Source organism: Anopheles moucheti, unplaced genomic scaffold (assembly GCF_943734755.1).
Source record: "Anopheles moucheti unplaced genomic scaffold, idAnoMoucSN_F20_07 putative_Y_118, whole genome shotgun sequence".
Classification (NCBI taxonomy): domain Eukaryota; kingdom Metazoa; phylum Arthropoda; class Insecta; order Diptera; family Culicidae; genus Anopheles; species Anopheles moucheti.
Genome location: NW_026453768.1, coordinates 44,866 through 61,760, shown reverse-complemented (window position 1 = coordinate 61,760; position 16,895 = coordinate 44,866). Strand labels below are relative to the sequence as shown.

At 41.1% G+C, this 16,895-nt stretch overlaps 1 long non-coding RNA gene across 1 annotated transcript; it reads left to right on the top strand.

Moving 5' to 3' along the window:
* The first annotated feature begins 219 nt into the window (after positions 1–219).
* On the top strand, positions 220–4,604 carry LOC128309308 (uncharacterized). The gene is made up of 6 exons (XR_008288853.1): positions 220–591; positions 701–984; positions 3,315–3,613; positions 3,687–4,084; positions 4,164–4,226; positions 4,301–4,604. It is a non-coding gene; the product is annotated as an uncharacterized LOC128309308 (long non-coding RNA).
* Positions 4,605–16,895: the final 12,291 nt, after the last annotated feature.

Genomic DNA, 16,895 nt, shown 5'->3' with positions numbered 1-16,895 from the left:
GACAGCAGCGGTCGGTGTAAACATCGTTTGTTTACAACATTGCCTCCCGCAGTGAGACAACTGGCTTTCATCCTCTACTCACTCTCACTCTACTTCCTGTTGCTGTCGCTGCCGATCGCTGTCACTTTACCATGCGCCGTATTTTGTTTATCATTCCTAGCTCACACAGGTAAGTTTCCTTTCCGTACATCTAATAACGCAATCTTTGTTGCAGGTCGCTTATAAATTCCACTGGCGGTTTGGACGCTTGCCTGTCTTACTTGACCGTCCTGGGCCCTAACTACATCGATCACGCGTCCCTTTGGCCAACTGTTCCGCGGCAAACAATTGTCGACTACTATCACTACATCTCCCACCTGAATCGGCCGCACCGACACAAACCACTTAGATCGACGGGTCAGCGTGGGGAGGTATTCCGATACCCATCTCCTCCAGAATACGTCAGCGTTGCGTTGGGCGGCTCTCCACGCTGATTTAGCGGCGATACCACTGTCGTCAAATACGGCGGGCGGCTTGCACCCGTTGGAGCTTCCGAGTAGTAGATGGTTTGGTGTGATCGGTGTGTCCATCTCGTCGTCCAACGGCACGTAGGTAAGTGGTCTCGAGTTGATGATGAACTCGATTTCCGTTAGCGTCGACATCAGCACCTCGTCCGTCGGTTTTCGTGGAAGCTCAAATTGACCCAGCACTTTCTTTACAGACCGGACCAGTCTCTCCCAGCATCCGCCGAAATGTGGTGCGGCTGGCGGATTAAAACTCCATTTCATCTCGGGCCCAACGAATTCGTCCATCATCGCGTTAACATCCACTGTCTGCAAGGCTTCCTCGAGCTCCCGAGCCGACCCGACGAAATTGGTTCCCCTATCGCTGATGATCTCTATCGGTTTTCCGCGCCTAGCGATGAAGCGCCGAATCGCCATAATGCAGGACGCCGTTGTGAGGGAGTGAGCCATCTCCAAATGGATAGCTCTGCACGTCAGACAGGTGAATATGACTCCCCACCTCTTCTCTACTCGTCTTCCTACGGCAACCAGGAGGGGTCCAAAATAGTCCACGCCTGTAAATGAAAAGGCTCGTTGCCCGACCGCAACTCGTTGGGATGGTACGTTTCCCATCGAGGGAGGCTCCGGAGTGGCTCCGTCTATTTTGCATCGCTGGCAGGACTTACGTACACGGTTGTACTCACCAAGGACCTGGGGTATATAATAGCGAGCTCGCAGCTCGCTAACAACCGTGCGGTGGTTACAGTGCCGATATCGTTCGTGGTAGCTGAGTATCAACAACTCTGTTCCACGATGCTTCCGAGGGAGGATAATCGGTTGCTGCAGTGTTTCGCTGACCGACAACGTCCCGGCCAGGCGCCCTCGCATCCTTATTATTCCGTGGTCGTCTAGTACCGGCGATATCTTGTAGAGAGGACTATTCTTCTCCACCCTGCTCTTCCACGGCTGCAACTGAGAGGGATCCTTCTTCAGAGAGCGTATTTCACACGCATACACGTCCGCCTGTATCTGGGTGATGATGATCTGCTCGGCCCGTGTCAGCTCTTCTTGTGTTAGCGGTTCACCTAAAATGACATCTTTCCTGATGGCACGACGGACATTAGTGACAAATCTTACCACATACGCAACTGCCCGTAGAAGCCTTCTCCATTTCGAGAAACGATGGAAATTAATGAGAGGCTCCTGTACCGTATGATGCAACACGTTGGGACGTAGTTCTTCGGGGGTGTCTGGAGATGTTGTTTCCGAGCCAGGCCAGAGTGATTCAGAGCCCCATAGGAAGCTCGGACCGTTGAACCAGCGACTAGTTGGCGATAGATCCGGTGTTTTCGTCCACTTGGTCCCGTCATCAGCTACGTTCATTTTCGTCGGGATCCAACGCCATTGCTCGACCTCCGTTGTTTCGAGCAGTTCTCCGACTCGAAATGCTACGAACTGATTATAGCGACGATGATCAGAACGCAACCAACTCAACACGTTCCGCGAGTCTGTCCAAAACACCGTGCGCGAGATGTTCAATCGGTGTGAGTTGACGATCGTAGCCGCTAATCGGGCACCAATCACCGCCGCTTGTAGCTCTAGTCGCGGAATCGAGACGAAACGCATCGGAGCCACACGAGTTTTCGATCCAACGAGAGAGCATTCCACAACTCCGTCTTCTTCGTACCTCAAATAAGCGACCGCGGCCATCCCACATTCACTTGCGTCGCAAAACACATGCAGCTCTACTCCAGCGCGAATCGACGTAACCGCTCGATAACACCTTCTGACTCTCACCTTCTGGACATCAGGGAGCACTCGTTGCCAAATTAACCACTTTTCCGCCGGTTGGTCATGCAGCTCCTGATCCCATCCTATTCCGGAACGCCATATCTCTTGCAGGAGAACTTTTAAATACATCAGGAACATCCCGAGCAAACCCATGGGATCGTAGATGCTCATCAGGATCCGGAGTAGGTTACGCTTCGTTGTGCACGATTTGCCAGCCTGTAGCTTTTCAGTAAACTGCGTCGAGAGCTGGAAAGTAAACGTGTCGAAAGCCGTGTCCCACCACATACCGAGGACCTTTTCCGTTGCTAAACCGTAGCCGACATCGATGCTTTTCTGATGTTCCGCCTGTGTCTGCAGTTGCCTCACCACGTCTAACGAATTAGATACCCAATTCCGGATTTCGAATCCTCCTTTTTGGTGAACATCCCGAACTTCTTTCGCTAGGCATACGGCCTCTTCCTCCGTTTCCACACTCACGAGCATATCGTCCACGTAGTGCTCGTCTTTGATGCATTTTGCCGCACGCGGGAACTCTTCCTCGAATCGCTCTGCGTTGCGATTCTTCACGAACTGTGCGCTGCTCGGCGAACAAGCAGCGCCAAACGTCATCACGGTGACCACGTATACGGCTGGATCGCCGTTTGGATCGTCTCCATCCCAAAGGATCATCTGGCTTCGTTGGTCTTCCGTTCGCATCATCACTTGATGGAACATTTCCCGAATGTCTCCCACAACAGCGACGCGAAACTCTCGGAACTTAAAGAGAACGGAAAGGAGCCCGGCAAGCAGATCGGGTCCCGCTAAAAGGAACGAATTAAGGCTGACTCCACTCACCTTTGCCGCCGCGTCAAAAACCATGCGAATTTTTCCCGGTTTATTAGGGTTGGTAACCGGGAAAATAGGTAAAAACCAGTCGTTTGGTCGTTTGTCCTCCGCCTCACTCGCTGATAAACGTCGAATGTAGCCCTTCTGGATGTAATCTCTCATCTTCTGATTAACCGCCGCAGCTAACTCCGGATCTTTACTCATTTTTCGTTTCAGGAGCTCGTACCGTTTCATCGTTGCAGCTTTGTTACATGGCAATCGGACGTCATCATATCTCCATAGTAAGCCCGTTTCGAATCGATCGCCCTGCAGTTTGGTTTCTCGGTTAAGTATCACCAGGGCACGTTCATCGTCCTTGGATTTGAGTAAGCGTGATGGCTTAGTGATACCCAGTGAATCCAACGAGAAGAACGCCTTAACCTCGCTTGTGAGTACACCATCGACGTTACCTTCGCAGCTGCAGATGTGAAAACTTCTGTGTCCTCCGGTTACACTAGCGGTTGCAATAGGGCAGGGTCCGTATATCATCCAGCCCAGCCTAGTTTTCGAAGCAATCGGTTCATTAACCCGTCCTTCTGTACATTTTAGCGGCTTTCCCAAACGACAATTATCTACACCAATTAGTACTCGAGGTACGGCATCGACGTAAGAGGTGAACGGTAAACCCTTCAGATGTGGATACGCAGATTGCAGTTGTTTACCATCTATCGTCTGCGCGGGCAAGGCTAGATTGCTGACCGTGTGTACCTTTGTCAGCTCATGCACTGGAGCCCCTTCGTATGCACCTGATATTTGCACTGCCAGCTGGACGGAAGCCTTTTCTTCTCTGGTAGTATCCCCGGTCCACTTGAGACACAATGGCCGTGACGTTCCGATCAGCCCTAATTCGTCCATCAGGCTATGATCGATGAAGGTCGATGACGAACCTTCGTCGAGAAAGGCGTACGTTCGAACCGTCCTGCCATCCTTCCCATACATAGTTACCGGTACGTAGCGGAACAAAGTGCGATCGTTGGAGCCGGAATGAGTAAGACAATGCTTTTCTGTTGTATTGGTCATTCCCAGAGAACCATGTAGCAACCTATGGTGCATTGCCTCGCACCCATTGGATCCGCAAACTGTTTTAAGGTGACACCACCCCTTATGGTACTTGAGACATTTTCGGCATAGCTTCTTATCTCATATATGTTCCTTCCTTTCAGCGACGGTCATCGTTTGGAATCGCTGGCATGTATCCAGTGCGGCACACTCTCCCTGGCAGGCTGAACATTTAGAAACATTTGTATGTGGGTACTTACCGCTCGTGGTGGCGGCGTGCATGTTCAAACGTGCGGTGGTGGGCTGGCGCTGATCTGGTCGTACCGGTTTCACACTGCTCCGACGATCCGAGTCGCCGGATCCACTGCGTTCGAAACGTTCGCTCTTCACCGGAACTACCCTGCTGAGTGCTGCAGCCAACTCGCCGATCCACCTTCCGAAGTCCGACAGCGTAACAGAGGGCAGCTGCTGTTGGTGCCTCGCCCACCCGATGCACGTGGCCGACGGCAGCTTCACGATCAACTCCTTCAGCAGGATAACGTTGCAGGTATATTCCGGCAGCCCAGATGCTTGGATGGTCGCACACAGGTTCCTCACCGCGAATCCGAACTCAACCAGAGTATCTAGCCGATCCGCTCGTGGGGCTGGCATACGTCTCACTTTCTCCATCAAATTTTCAACGATCACCTCCGGCCTCCCAAACCGTAGCTTGAGCACGTCTATGGCTTCCTTAAGTCCGGAAGGCAGCAACAACAACGAGCTGACCGCTTCCAGCGCAGCTCCTTTCAACGCCTTTTGTAGCCTCAGCAGGTTCTCGTAGTCGGAGTACCCGCAGATTGCTGTTGAGTGCTCGTAGCTGGAGATGAAGAGCGGCCACTGTTCTGCGGAACCCGAAAACGTAGGTAGCTCTCTTCCACTGGCTTTCCGCGCGGCAATTTGGGATTGACTCAAGAAAGTCGATCCCAAGCTTCCAAGTGTTCCCGCATGCCCGTCGACGAAAACATTGTGCGGGTACGTTGCTGGCGCGCTCGTGCGCGGTTGGGCAAAAGTGCTGTTTGCCTGACCAAGTCCGCGGGGCGGTATAAACGTGTAATAACCGTGATCGAGTCCGTGTGGTTGGGCGGTGTGTCCGTATCGGTTTCCGTGTGTGTGTGTAGACGTGCTGTGTTCGAAATCGTGTCCGTGTGCGGCTGCTGAAGTGTCGTGATCGGTTGCGTGCGGTTGTGCCAACGTGCTGTGTCCAAAATCGTGTCCAGGTCGGTGCGTTGTTCCATTTATGCGGCGAGGATCTCGCGACATGAGATCCTCCATCGCGCTTTGCCACTCGTGAAATTCCGCGTCACGTCTCGCTGTTTCGTTCGCTGGCCATGTCGGTGTCAGTGCATATTTACTGGTGGCCACGGTAGGGTTGTCCTCACATCGGAAGTGTTCCGTGCCGATATCAACGCGCCTTCCAGCAGCATCAAGGGAACCACCATTTTCTCGATGCAGCAGCCAAGCACTTGCTTTTTCTAGCTCGCATTGCGATTTGCGCGCAATTTCACACTCCCCTTTTGAAAACTCCAACTCGCGCGCGCGGAGTTCAAGTTTTCGTTGTTGTAGCTCGATCCTTAAACGCTCGAGTTCGAGCTGCTTCCTCCGGTGTTCCCGGTTAGGGGTCATGAACCCTTCATGGGTTGCTGACCGGTGCGCGGTCGCCATCGCCGAATTCGATGCGCCATCGGTGACGCGTCTTAAACCCTCCGGTTGCGTGTGGCCATTTTGTGCGTGCGTGTTGGTGTGATAAGGGGACGGCCGGGCTGCTTCTGGTGTCGCGTCCAGCGCGATGGCATCCCTGTGCCTCACCGGAAAGTATCCCCACGGAGTCTGCACGGTCTGCTCGCCCCGGTGGCCCAAAATCCCTTCGCTCTGGGACGATTCTTGTACGGCCACGGGCGATCGAGCCGAACAGGAGGGCGTCGCATTCGTCGCGACTACGCTTTCGCGTTCAGCCGTCTGTTCCTCCGAGGGGAATACAGTATCCACTCGCTGGCTCGTCTGTTGCCCGTCTTGCACCGTGTCATCGCCGTGTTCCATTTCGCGAATCACTTAAAACGTGCGCACTATAAACTGGAATCCACTATCGTTCGTTACGCGATCGCGATTATCCCCGGTGGATAATTTACTTTCGATTCGAGCGAATTAAACGCGCACTAAACTTAGCTTTGCGACGCAAATATTCTTGCAAACTATCGCAAACTTGTTGAAATTTGAAGATTTCCAACAAACTATTTTTTCGAATTAGTTGGAGCTAATTTCTTGAAATTAGAAACTAATTTTTTGGAATGTAGAAAACGCAAAAAAGTCGATAATTAATTAGGAACGCTTTCTCACTAGAGCGAACCAAAAAATTAGTTCTTTATTCGTCAACGTTTTCTAGCGGTAAAAAAAGGGCGTCTCGCGCGTCGTCCTGCCCTTATATACATTCTTTTTCGGTTAGTCCTTCACTCACCGCGGTACTCAGATATCCCGACCGTGAAGCTTTCTTCCGACAACTTCGTAAATACGATATAATGTCCGACAGTGACAGCAGCGGTCGGTGTAAACATCGTTTGTTTACAACAAGACAGTTTTTGCATAAAAACTCATTCCTGGTGGAACTTCATAGCAAAGTACAAAGTTAGTTTTGCATAAACGAATTAAGTTAAAATAGACAGTTTTTGCATGAAAACTCATTCCTGGTGGAACTTCATAGCAAAGTACAAAGTTAGTTTTGCATGGACGAATTAAGTTGAAATAGACAGTTTTTGCATAAAAACTCATTCCTGGTGGAACTTCATAGCAAAGTACAAAGTTAGTTTTGCATGGACGAATTAAGTTGAAATAGAGAGTTTTTGCATAAAAACTCATTCCTGGTGGAACTTCATAGCAAAGTACAAAGTTAGTTTTGGATGGACAAAGTTAGTTGAAATAGACAGTTTTTGCATGAAAACTCATTCCTGGTGGAACTTCATAGCAAAGTACAAAGTTAGTTTTGCATAAACGAATTAAGTTAAAATAGACAGTTTTTGCATGAAAACTCATTCCTGGTGGAACTTCATAGCAAAGTACAAAGTTAGTTTTGCATGGACGAATTAAGTTGAAATAGACAGTTTTTGCATAAAAACTCATTCCTGGTGGAACTTCATAGCAAAGTACAAAGTTCGTTTTAGATGGACAAAGTTAGTTGAAATAGACAGTTTTTGCATAAAAACTCATTCCTGGTGGAACTTCATAGCAAAGTACAAAGTTCGTTTTGGATGGATCAATTTAGTTGAAATAGACAGTTTTTGCATGAAAACTCATTCATGGTGGAACTTCATAGCAAAGTACAAAGTTAGTTTTGCATGGACGAATTAAGTTAAAGTAGACAGTTTTTGCATGAAAACTCATTCCTGGTGGAACTTCATAGCAAAGTACAAAGTTCGTTTTAGATGGACAAAGTTAGTTGAAATAGACAGTTTTTGCATAAAAACTCATTCCTGGTGGAACTTCATAGCAAAGTACAAAGTTCGTTTTGGATGGATCAATTTAGTTGAAATAGACAGTTTTTGCATGAAAACTCATTCATGGTGGAACTTCATAGCAAAGTACAAAGTTAGTTTTGCATGGACGAATTAAGTTAAAGTAGACAGTTTTTGCATGAAAACTCATTCCTGGTGGAACTTCATAGCAAAGTACAAAGTTAGTTTTGCATGGACGAATTAAGTTGAAATAGACAGTTTTTGCATGAAAACTCATTCCTGGTGGAACTTCATAGCAAAGTACAAAGTTAGTTTTGCATGGACGAATTAAGTTAAAGTAGACAGTTTTTGCATGAAAACTCATTCCTGGTGGAACTTCATAGCAAAGTACAAAGTTAGTTTTGCATGGACGAATTAAGTTGAAATAGAGAGTTTTTGCATGAAAACTCATTCATGGTGGAACTTCATAGCAAAGTACAAAGTTAGTTTTGCATGGACGAATTAAGTTGAAATAGACAGTTTTTGCATGAAAACTCATTCCTGGTGGAACTTCATAGCAAAGTACAAAGTTAGTTTTGCATGGACGAATTAAGTTAAAGTAGACAGTTTTTGCATGAAAACTCATTCCTGGTGGAACTTCATAGCAAAGTACAAAGTTAGTTTTGCATGGACGAATTAAGTTGAAATAGACAGTTTTTGCATGAAAACTCATTCCTGGTGGAACTTCATAGCAAAGTACAAAGTTAGTTTTGCATGGACGAATTAAGTTAAAGTAGACAGTTTTTGCATGAAAACTCATTCCTGGTGGAACTTCATAGCAAAGTACAAAGTTAGTTTTGCATGGACGAATTAAGTTGAAATAGACAGTTTTTGCATGAAAACTCATTCATGGTGGAACTTCATAGCAAAGTACAAAGTTAGTTTTGCATGGACGAATTAAGTTGAAATAGACAGTTTTTGCATGAAAACTCATTCCTGGTGGAACTTCATAGCAAAGTACAAAGTTAGTTTTGCATGGACGAATTAAGTTGAAATAGACAGTTTTTGCATGAAAACTCATTCATGGTGGAACTTCATAGCAAAGTACAAAGTTAGTTTTGCATGGACGAATTAAGTTGAAATAGACAGTTTTTGCATGAAAACTCATTCCTGGTGGAACTTCATAGCAAAGTACAAAGTTAGTTTTGCATGGACGAATTAAGTTAAAGTAGACAGTTTTTGCATGAAAACTCATTCCTGGTGGAACTTCATAGCAAAGTACAAAGTTAGTTTTGCATGGACGAATTAAGTTGAAATAGACAGTTTTTGCATGAAAACTCATTCCTGGTGGAACTTCATAGCAAAGTACAAAGTTAGTTTTGCATGGACGAATTAAGTTAAAGTAGACAGTTTTTGCATGAAAACTCATTCCTGGTGGAACTTCATAGCAAAGTACAAAGTTAGTTTTGCATGGACGAATTAAGTTGAAATAGACAGTTTTTGCATGAAAACTCATTCATGGTGGAACTTCATAGCAAAGTACAAAGTTAGTTTTGCATGGACGAATTAAGTTGAAATAGACAGTTTTTGCATGAAAACTCATTCCTGGTGGAACTTCATAGCAAAGTACAAAGTTAGTTTTGCATGGACGAATTAAGTTAAAGTAGACAGTTTTTGCATGAAAACTCATTCCTGGTGGAACTTCATAGCAAAGTACAAAGTTAGTTTTGCATGGACGAATTAAGTTGAAATAGACAGTTTTTGCATGAAAACTCATTCATGGTGGAACTTCATAGCAAAGTACAAAGTTAGTTTTGCATGGACGAATTAAGTTGAAATAGACAGTTTTTGCATGAAAACTCATTCCTGGTGGAACTTCATAGCAAAGTACAAAGTTAGTTTTGCATGGACGAATTAAGTTGAAATAGACAGTTTTTGCATGAAAACTCATTCATGGTGGAACTTCATAGCAAAGTACAAAGTTAGTTTTGCATGGACGAATTAAGTTGAAATAGACAGTTTTTGCATGAAAACTCATTCATGGTGGAACTTCATAGCAAAGTACAAAGTTAGTTTTGCATGGACGAATTAAGTTAAAGTAGACAGTTTTTGCATGAAAACTCATTCCTGGTGGAACTTCATAGCAAAGTACAAAGTTAGTTTTGCATGGACGAATTAAGTTGAAATAGACAGTTTTTGCATGAAAACTCATTCATGGTGGAACTTCATAGCAAAGTACAAAGTTAGTTTTGCATGGACGAATTAAGTTGAAATAGACAGTTTTTGCATGAAAACTCATTCCTGGTGGAACTTCATAGCAAAGTACAAAGTTAGTTTTGCATGGACGAATTAAGTTGAAATAGACAGTTTTTGCATGAAAACTCATTCATGGTGGAACTTCATAGCAAAGTACAAAGTTAGTTTTGCATGGACGAATTAAGTTAAAGTAGACAGTTTTTGCATGAAAACTCATTCCTGGTGGAACTTCATAGCAAAGTACAAAGTTAGTTTTGCATGGACGAATTAAGTTGAAATAGACAGTTTTTGCATGAAAACTCATTCATGGTGGAACTTCATAGCAAAGTACAAAGTTAGTTTTGCATGGACGAATTAAGTTAAAGTAGACAGTTTTTGCATGAAAACTCATTCATGGTGGAACTTCATAGCAAAGTACAAAGTTAGTTTTGCATGGACGAATTAAGTTGAAATAGACAGTTTTTGCATGAAAACTCATTCATGGTGGAACTTCATAGCAAAGTACAAAGTTAGTTTTGCATGGACGAATTAAGTTGAAATAGACAGTTTTTGCATGAAAACTCATTCCTGGTGGAACTTCATAGCAAAGTACAAAGTTAGTTTTGCATGGACGAATTAAGTTGAAATAGAGAGTTTTTGCATAAAAACTCATTCCTGGTGGAACTTCATAGCAAAGTACAAAGTTAGTTTTGCATGGACGAATTAAGTTGAAATAGACAGTTTTTGCATGAAAACTCATTCCTGGTGGAACTTCATAGCAAAGTACAAAGTTAGTTTTGCATGGACGAATTAAGTTGAAATAGACAGTTTTTGCATGAAAACTCATTCATGGTGGAACTTCATAGCAAAGTACAAAGTTAGTTTTGCATGGACGAATTAAGTTAAAGTAGACAGTTTTTGCATGAAAACTCATTCCTGGTGGAACTTCATAGCAAAGTACAAAGTTAGTTTTGCATGGACGAATTAAGTTGAAATAGACAGTTTTTGCATGAAAACTCATTCATGGTGGAACTTCATAGCAAAGTACAAAGTTAGTTTTGCATGGACGAATTAAGTTGAAATAGACAGTTTTTGCATGAAAACTCATTCCTGGTGGAACTTCATAGCAAAGTACAAAGTTAGTTTTGCATGGACGAATTAAGTTGAAATAGAGAGTTTTTGCATAAAAACTCATTCCTGGTGGAACTTCATAGCAAAGTACAAAGTTAGTTTTGCATGGACGAATTAAGTTGAAATAGAGAGTTTTTGCATGAAAACTCATTCATGGTGGAACTTCATAGCAAAGTACAAAGTTAGTTTTGCATGGACGAATTAAGTTAAAGTAGACAGTTTTTGCATGAAAACTCATTCCTGGTGGAACTTCATAGCAAAGTACAAAGTTAGTTTTGCATGGACGAATTAAGTTGAAATAGACAGTTTTTGCATGAAAACTCATTCATGGTGGAACTTCATAGCAAAGTACAAAGTTAGTTTTGCATGGACGAATTAAGTTGAAATAGACAGTTTTTGCATGAAAACTCATTCCTGGTGGAACTTCATAGCAAAGTACAAAGTTAGTTTTGCATGGACGAATTAAGTTGAAATAGACAGTTTTTGCATGAAAACTCATTCATGGTGGAACTTCATAGCAAAGTACAAAGTTAGTTTTGCATGGACGAATTAAGTTGAAATAGACAGTTTTTGCATGAAAACTCATTCCTGGTGGAACTTCATAGCAAAGTACAAAGTTAGTTTTGCATGGACGAATTAAGTTAAAGTAGACAGTTTTTGCATGAAAACTCATTCCTGGTGGAACTTCATAGCAAAGTACAAAGTTAGTTTTGCATGGACGAATTAAGTTGAAATAGACAGTTTTTGCATGAAAACTCATTCCTGGTGGAACTTCATAGCAAAGTACAAAGTTAGTTTTGCATGGACGAATTAAGTTAAAGTAGACAGTTTTTGCATGAAAACTCATTCCTGGTGGAACTTCATAGCAAAGTACAAAGTTAGTTTTGCATGGACGAATTAAGTTGAAATAGACAGTTTTTGCATGAAAACTCATTCATGGTGGAACTTCATAGCAAAGTACAAAGTTAGTTTTGCATGGACGAATTAAGTTGAAATAGACAGTTTTTGCATGAAAACTCATTCCTGGTGGAACTTCATAGCAAAGTACAAAGTTAGTTTTGCATGGACGAATTAAGTTGAAATAGACAGTTTTTGCATGAAAACTCATTCATGGTGGAACTTCATAGCAAAGTACAAAGTTAGTTTTGCATGGACGAATTAAGTTAAAGTAGACAGTTTTTGCATGAAAACTCATTCCTGGTGGAACTTCATAGCAAAGTACAAAGTTAGTTTTGCATGGACGAATTAAGTTGAAATAGACAGTTTTTGCATGAAAACTCATTCATGGTGGAACTTCATAGCAAAGTACAAAGTTTGTTTTGCATGGACGAATTAAGTTGAAATAGACAGTTTTTGCATGAAAACTCATTCCTGGTGGAACTTCATAGCAAAGTACAAAGTTAGTTTTGCATGGACGAATTAAGTTGAAATAGACAGTTTTTGCATGAAAACTCATTCATGGTGGAACTTCATAGCAAAGTACAAAGTTAGTTTTGCATGGACGAATTAAGTTAAAGTAGACAGTTTTTGCATGAAAACTCATTCCTGGTGGAACTTCATAGCAAAGTACAAAGTTAGTTTTGCATGGAGGAATTAAGTTGAAATAGAGAGTTTTTGCATAAAAACTCATTCCTGGTGGAACTTCATAGCAAAGTACAAAGTTAGTTTTGCATGGACGAATTAAGCTGTAATAGACAGTTTTTGCATGAAAACTCATTCATGGTGGAACTTCATAGCAAAGTACAAAGTTAGTTTTGCATGGACGAATTAAGTTAAAGTAGACAGTTTTTGCATGAAAACTCATTCCTGGTGGAACTTCATAGCAAAGTACAAAGTTAGTTTTGCATGGACGAATTAAGTTGAAATAGACAGTTTTTGCATGAAAACTCATTCATGGTGGAACTTCATAGCAAAGTACAAAGTTAGTTTTGCATGGACGAATTAAGTTGAAATAGACAGTTTTTGCATGAAAACTCATTCCTGGTGGAACTTCATAGCAAAGTACAAAGTTAGTTTTGCATGGACGAATTAAGTTGAAATAGACAGTTTTTGCATGAAAACTCATTCATGGTGGAACTTCATAGCAAAGTACAAAGTTAGTTTTGCATGGACGAATTAAGTTAAAGTAGACAGTTTTTGCAAGAAAACTCATTCCTGGTGGACCTTCATAGCAAAGTACAAAGTTAGTTTTGCATGGACGAATTAAGTTGAAATAGACAGTTTTTGCATGAAAACTCATTCCTGGTGGAACTTCATAGCAAAGTACAAAGTTAGTTTTGCATGGACGAATTAAGTTAAAGTAGACAGTTTTTGCATGAAAACTCATTCCTGGTGGAACTTCATAGCAAAGTACAAAGTTAGTTTTGCATGGACGAATTAAGTTGAAATAGACAGTTTTTGCATGAAAACTCATTCATGGTGGAACTTCATAGCAAAGTACAAAGTTAGTTTTGCATGGACGAATTAAGTTGAAATAGACAGTTTTTGCATGAAAACTCATTCCTGGTGGAACTTCATAGCAAAGTACAAAGTTAGTTTTGCATGGACGAATTAAGTTGAAATAGACAGTTTTTGCATGAAAACTCATTCATGGTGGAACTTCATAGCAAAGTACAAAGTTAGTTTTGCATGGACGAATTAAGTTGAAATAGACAGTTTTTGCATGAAAACTCATTCCTGGTGGAACTTCATAGCAAAGTACAAAGTTAGTTTTGCATGGACGAATTAAGTTAAAGTAGACAGTTTTTGCATGAAAACTCATTCCTGGTGGAACTTCATAGCAAAGTACAAAGTTAGTTTTGCATGGACGAATTAAGTTGAAATAGACAGTTTTTGCATGAAAACTCATTCCTGGTGGAACTTCATAGCAAAGTACAAAGTTAGTTTTGCATGGACGAATTAAGTTAAAGTAGACAGTTTTTGCATGAAAACTCATTCCTGGTGGAACTTCATAGCAAAGTACAAAGTTAGTTTTGCATGGACGAATTAAGTTGAAATAGACAGTTTTTGCATGAAAACTCATTCATGGTGGAACTTCATAGCAAAGTACAAAGTTAGTTTTGCATGGACGAATTAAGTTGAAATAGACAGTTTTTGCATGAAAACTCATTCCTGGTGGAACTTCATAGCAAAGTACAAAGTTAGTTTTGCATGGACGAATTAAGTTGAAATAGACAGTTTTTGCATGAAAACTCATTCATGGTGGAACTTCATAGCAAAGTACAAAGTTAGTTTTGCATGGACGAATTAAGTTAAAGTAGACAGTTTTTGCATGAAAACTCATTCCTGGTGGAACTTCATAGCAAAGTACAAAGTTAGTTTTGCATGGACGAATTAAGTTGAAATAGACAGTTTTTGCATGAAAACTCATTCATGGTGGAACTTCATAGCAAAGTACAAAGTTAGTTTTGCATGGACGAATTAAGTTGAAATAGACAGTTTTTGCATGAAAACTCATTCCTGGTGGAACTTCATAGCAAAGTACAAAGTTAGTTTTGCATGGACGAATTAAGTTGAAATAGACAGTTTTTGCATGAAAACTCATTCATGGTGGAACTTCATAGCAAAGTACAAAGTTAGTTTTGCATGGACGAATTAAGTTGAAATAGACAGTTTTTGCATGAAAACTCATTCATGGTGGAACTTCATAGCAAAGTACAAAGTTAGTTTTGCATGGACGAATTAAGTTGAAATAGACAGTTTTTGCATGAAAACTCATTCATGGTGGAACTTCATAGCAAAGTACAAAGTTAGTTTTGCATGGACGAATTAAGTTGAAATAGACAGTTTTTGCATGAAAACTCATTCATGGTGGAACTTCATAGCAAAGTACAAAGTTAGTTTTGCATGGACGAATTAAGTTGAAATAGACAGTTTTTGCATGAAAACTCATTCCTGGTGGAACTTCATAGCAAAGTACAAAGTTAGTTTTGTATGGACGAATTAAGTTGAAAAAGACAGTTTTTGCATGAAAACTCATTCATGGTGGAACTTCATAGCAAAGTACAAAGTTAGTTTTGCATGGACGAATTAAGTTAAAGTAGACAGTTTTTGCATGAAAACTCATTCCTGGTGGAACTTCATAGCAAAGTACAAAGTTAGTTTTGCATGGACGAATTAAGTTGAAATAGACAGTTTTTGCATGAAAACTCATTCATGGTGGAACTTCATAGCAAAGTACAAAGTTAGTTTTGCATGGACGAATTAAGTTGAAATAGACAGTTTTTGCATGAAAACTCATTCCTGGTGGAACTTCATAGCAAAGTACAAAGTTAGTTTTGCATGGACGAATTAAGTTGAAATAGACAGTTTTTGCATGAAAACTCATTCATGGTGGAACTTCATAGCAAAGTACAAAGTTAGTTTTGCATGGACGAATTAAGTTAAAGTAGACAGTTTTTGCATGAAAACTCATTCCTGGTGGAACTTCATAGCAAAGTACAAAGTTAGTTTTGCATGGACGAATTAAGTTGAAATAGAGAGTTTTTGCATAAAAACTCATTCCTGGTGGAACTTCATAGCAAAGTACAAAGTTAGTTTTGCATGGACGAATTAAGTTGAAATAGAGAGTTTTTGCATAAAAACTCATTCCTGGTGGAACTTCATAGCAAAGTACAAAGTTAGTTTTGCATGGACGAATTAAGCTGTAATAGACAGTTTTTGCATGAAAACTCATTCCTGGTGGAACTTCATAGCAAAGTACAAAGTTAGTTTTGCATGGACGAATTAAGTTGAAATAGAGAGTTTTTGCATAAATACTCATTCCTGGTGGAACTTCATAGCAAAGTACAAAGTTAGTTTTGCATGGACGAATTAAGTTGAAATAGACAGTTTTTGCATAAAAACTCATTCCTGGTGGAACTTCATAGCAAAGTACAAAGTTAGTTTTGCATAAACGAATTAAGTTAAAATAGACAGTTTTTGCATGAAAACTCATTCCTGGTGGAACTTCATAGCAAAGTACAAAGTTAGTTTTGCATGGACGAATTAAGTTGAAATAGACAGTTTTTGCATGAAAACTCATTCATGATGGAACTTCATAGCAAAGTACAAAGTTAGTTTTGCATGGACGAATTAAGTTAAAGTAGACAGTTTTTGCATGAAAACTCATTCCTGGTGGAACTTCATAGCAAAGTACAAAGTTAGTTTTGCATGGACGAATTAAGTTGAAATAGAGAGTTTTTGCATAAATACTCATTCCTGGTGGAACTTCATAGCAAAGTACAAAGTTAGTTTTGCATGGACGAATTAAGTTGAAATAGACAGTTTTTGCATAAAAACTCATTCCTGGTGGAACTTCATAGCAAAGTACAAAGTTAGTTTTGCATAAACGAATTAAGTTAAAATAGACAGTTTTTGCATGAAAACTCATTCCTGGTGGAACTTCATAGCAAAGTACAAAGTTAGTTTTGCATGGACGAATTAAGTTGAAATAGACAGTTTTTGCATAAAAACTCATTCCTGGTGGAACTTCATAGCAAAGTACAAAGTTCGTTTTAGATGGACAAAGTTAGTTGAAATAGACAGTTTTTGCATAAAAACTCATTCCTGGTGGAACTTCATAGCAAAGTACAAAGTTCGTTTTGGATGGATCAATTTAGTTGAAATAGACAGTTTTTGCATGAAAACTCATTCCTGGTGGAACTTCATAGCAAAGTACAAAGTTCGTTTTGGATGAATCAATTTAGTTGAAATAGACAGTTTTTGCATGAAAACTCATTCATGGTGGAACTTCATAGCAAAGTACAAAGTTAGTTTTGCATGGACGAATTAAGTTGAAATAGACAGTTTTTGCATGAAAACTCATTCCTGGTGGAACTTCATAGCAAAGTACAAAGTTAGTTTTGCATGGACGAATTAAGTTGAAATAGACAGTTTTTGCATGAAAACTCATTCATGGTGGAACTTCATAGCAAAGTACAAAGTTAGTTTT